The 4,742-nt window shown below is 39.6% G+C and overlaps 1 long non-coding RNA gene across 1 annotated transcript in view; it reads left to right on the forward strand.

Moving 5' to 3' along the window:
• The window catches only part of LOC128248858 (uncharacterized), a 9,458-nt gene extending 4,961 nt beyond the window's left edge, over window positions 1-4,497 (forward strand). Inside the window, exon 2 of the long non-coding RNA XR_008264983.1 lies at window positions 3,988-4,497. This is a non-coding gene — a long non-coding RNA (uncharacterized LOC128248858). The remainder of the gene's footprint in view (window positions 1-3,987) is intronic.
• Window positions 4,498-4,742: the final 245 nt, after the last annotated feature.

Consider the following 4,742-nt stretch of genomic DNA (forward strand, 5'->3'; position numbering starts at 1 on the left):
TGTGTGTGTGTGTGTGTGTGTGTGTGTGTGTGTGTGTGTATGTGTGTGTGTGTGCGTGTGTGTGTAAAGGATCTTAACTATAATATATGTATGACGATGAATCAATCTTTGAAGCACTAGAATTCATACATCCACCATTAATTGTCAGAGATAAAGAAACCAATTAAGTATTACTTCCCAAAGTTTCCAGTTACATAAACCTCGGCGTATTCATGAATAGAAACAGTTTTGTTTCTTTCAGTTTGTATGTTTTTATTATATAGATCTATAATATACTATTTCACAGAGATTACGGCTGCCTTTTAAGTGATTTCATTGATATCTCTGAAATGTTTTGTATGTTGTACTTCTTGAAATCGTTTTATTAATACTAATGGCATGACTACAGCATCAGTTTCTGTTATTCGTAGTGGGTTTTTCCCTCGAGCGAAGTAGGTATCATTGAAATTGCAGCTGTTACTCTGGTTTATATTTCAGAAGTACAAGTTCGGTTTTGAATTTTACATTATTACAACATAAATTCTCAAATGAATACATTTACTCACTGACACACAATTTGACCATACATTGTTTAAACTTCATTCACGATTTGCTAATGGATTTATATTTAGTTTATGCACCGAACAGAGGCCGCTCTACATTGAAATAATCCGACTCCTCACGGCGGTATCAAAACTGACTGCTCTTAGGACTTGCGTGTAGGCAGCTATAGAAAACTCTGTCGAATGTTTATTGTTGTTGTTGTTGTTGTTGTTGTTGTTGTTATTGTTATTGATGATGATGATGATGATGATGATGATGATGATGATGATGATGATGATGATGATGATGATGATCAGAAGGAAGAGGAACAGGGTTTCTGATTCAGTCAGAAAGCCAGGAACTTTAAGGGGAGGGGTTAATCGTTACCATCAACTCCAAGTAATCTATCGATACCGGTGTGGGCGGGGGATAGAATGAAATGCAAAGCTGTCCTCGGCAGACCGCCTTAAAAATTCGATGCGCTTGAAGGCAGATTGATTACTTTGATCTCAGCACTTAACTGGTACGAATTTTATCGAAGAAAGACAGATTCAGCCTCAGCGTAATTTGGCGGTTCGGAGTTGTGGGGAGCGTAGAGTCACAGCTTAATTACAATTACTGCTAGGTCTGTTCTGACTGGGAATGGTCGCACTTTGCAGAGCCCCATCTATGGGCTAAATTAGTTTTTTGTAAGGGTAGATCGAGCTCCTTAGCTGCGGTGAAAGCAATCAATCTACGAAGAGAAAAACTTCAAAATTAATACCGTTTTCCAACATGCTCTTAGCCAACAGAGAAAAGTATGTTTGGTAAAACTAACATGAGGTATCTCATGTCGGTGTGCATTCTACTGCAGGGAAATGAATGATGCTGTCGAGGTCGATAAAATTTATAGCCTTCCATACACAGGCGAGGGTAACTTCAAATGTTATCTTGGAAGGCAACTGAAAAACCTTTTCTATCACAATAGCTTCCACCGACGTTAACTTTTCTCCTTTCATAACCCTGATACCAGATTTAAAATCGGAGCAATATTCAAAACTACTCCGCTACTGGAGTCATATTTGAAATTTCTTAGTTACTGACAACTAATACTGTTTGTACGGCTGTATAAACTAATACTGTTTGTATGGTTTTATAATCCAAGACATTTGCCAGTAAAAATTTTCTCTCATCCTTTACATGTGTTCTTTAAAGTGCAAATAGCTGTTATTTTGTTTACAAGATTTGTTTCACATTTTCTTTTCGTTTTTGTAATTTGAGGGACGTGTACTGCCTTAGTCGCCATATTTGAAATGCCTAGCGACAGAAAAAATGTGTTTGGTGAATTAAACATTGTTTTTTCTAGAGCGGAGAAAAATACCAATAACAAAAGCCTGTCTTTCTATAAACATACTTCGTATAGAATTTACTTTCAGCTTAGTATGTAACGATTTTTTTTTCTGAAATTATATAATCTATACGTAGCTGTCCTGCCAACAACAACAAACAATAATAAAAGTAATACTCTTTTTATTCTTTTACTTGTTTCAGTCATTTGACTGTGGCCATGCTGGAGCACCGCCTTTTTAGTCGAGCAAGTCGACCCCAGGACTTATTCTTTGTAAGCCTAGTACTTATTTTATCGGTCTCTTTAGCCGAACCGCTAAGTTATGGCGACGTAAACACACCAGCATTGGTTGTCAAGCGATGTCGGGGGGACAAACACAGACACAAACATATACACACACATACATAAATAAATATACATATATACGACGGACTTCTTTCAGTTTCCGTCTACCAAATCCACTCACAAGGCTTTGGTTGGCCCGAGGCTATAGTAGGAGACACTTGCCCAAGTTGCCACGCAATGGGACTGAACCCGGAGCCATGTGGTTGGTAAGCAAGCTACTTACCACTCAGCCACTCCTACGCCTATAGTAATTTTTTTATAATTTTGGCACAAGATCAACAATTTTGAGGGGAGGAGTAAAGTCGATTACATCGATCTCAATGCTTGGTTGATGTTGCATTTGATTTACCTCGAAAGGATAAAAAGAAAAGTAGACCTCGGCGGCATTTGAACTCAGAACGTAAAAGCGGAAGAAATGCCGCGAAGTGATTGGTCCATTTTGCAAACGATTCTTTCAGCTCACCGCTTTATCAGCAATAATGATAATAACCCTTTCTACTCAAGACACAAGGCCCGAAATCTGGGGGAAGGATTGTCGATTCCATCGACTCTGGTCATTCGGGATAAATCCCTATACAGAGTTGTGAACTAGCAGCATCCAGCAGGACCCCGAGTACCTTAATAATGCCTTGAGTATAGTGAGAGAAACCACCACCCGACTACGTCGATTTGCCTCCCCAAATGCCATGCTGCAGATACACCGACTTGTCCCGGTTGCTATGTGACCTGCCACTACCACCTGCCACTCCCACCACCACCTGCCACCACCACCACTGTTAATGTAAACTCTATATCGGAAGTGAAGTCAAATTTGTGAAGGCTCGTGGCTTAGTAGCTAGAGTGTTCAGCTTACGATCGTAAAGCCATGAGTTCGATTCGCGGCGGCATGCTGTGTCCTTAAGCAAGACACTTTATTTTCCCTTGCTCCCGTCCACTCAACTGGCAAAAAATTAGTAGAACCTGTCACGTGATTACAACTTATCATATTCTGTGTCACGCTGAAATTCACTGAGCACTACATTAAGGGTACGCCGTGTGTCTGTGGAGTACTCAATCACTCGCTATGTTAATTTCACGAACAGGCTGTTCGTGATCAACTGGAACCCTCAACTGGATCAACTGGGACCGTCAATTTGGATCGACTGGAACCCACGTCGTCGTACCCGACGGAGTGCCAGTCAAGTCAAATTTACGGTGAAGATCAACACGTCGAGGGATCACACACACACACACACATATACACATTCACACGCATGTCCACATTCACACGCGCGCGCGCACACACATACACACACACACACAGATTATACATACATGCGAATGTTAGTATATATGCGGGTGCATCTAAATCGTTGATGCATATCAGCAAAGAATGTGAAAATCGGGAGTTAAAAACGCGTGCTTTTCAAAGAAAGTCCTTTGAACCAAGTCTGCAACGCTCCCTTATTATTCATGCCACCAGAATTACATTGAGTTAATAATTAGTTCTTGGGAAATACCTAATTAACAGCACTGTTGTTCACCATTCGTAGTATTAAATATATAAATCTATCATGAGATCAATGTAATCGATAATACAAACGCCTCAAAGTACGTGTCTTTGATTCCAGCTTGAAATTAATATTTTATCATACTAGTCACAAATGTCATAGAGAAAGTGGTCCTGCCGTGCTGGGATGAAACTACCATAGCATTACATTTCTCTTCATTTTTACTTTATTGCATTCTACTACAAAACAGTAATTTTTCGTATCTGAAAGCAATCTTAACTTTTACCACTTTGCTTGTTTCAGTCATTGGTCCAAGGCCATGCTGGGGCACCATCTTCAAAGATTTAGTCGAACAAATCGACGCCAGTACTGATGTTTCTCTTTTTTTTTTTTCTCTGAGTCCGGTACTTATTCTACCGGTGTATTTCACCGAACTTACGGTGGCGTAAACAAACCAGCACCGGTTATCGAGCGGTAGAGGGAGCAAACACAGACGAAAATACACACTTATGCACACACATACAATATGCATGTGTGTGTACAATTTGGTTTCAAATTTTGGCACAAGGCCAGCAATTTCAGGGAGGAATAAGTCGATCACATCGACCTCAAGCTCGACTGGCACTTATTTTATCGACCTCGAAATGATGAAAAGCAAAGTCGACCCCGGCGGAAAATGAACTCAGAACGCAAAGATGGAAAAAATACCGCTGACCAATTTGCCCGGAGGCAGCTGGCTACCCTGTGTATGCATAATTTATCGTCTCGAACTTATACCATTTTAGTGAATCAATAATAAATCAATTCTTTTAAGCAATGCATTCCTCTTTCACTATCAACTTTCAGTTGCAAATCGTCATTTATCAAATATTGTTGAAATGAAACAAATATATATATATATATATATATATAGAATGTTCTCTATGTGGCTCGTGTGTTCTCGTCTACGTTTGTTTGCAATGTCCTGTACCCAGATATGCACCTATACATACAGGTGGATGTCGGTATGCACATACCTGTACGTATATATGCATATACTCATTTACTTTTGTTTTTAT

This window comes from Octopus bimaculoides, chromosome 10 (assembly GCF_001194135.2).
Source record: "Octopus bimaculoides isolate UCB-OBI-ISO-001 chromosome 10, ASM119413v2, whole genome shotgun sequence".
Taxonomy (NCBI): domain Eukaryota; kingdom Metazoa; phylum Mollusca; class Cephalopoda; order Octopoda; family Octopodidae; genus Octopus; species Octopus bimaculoides.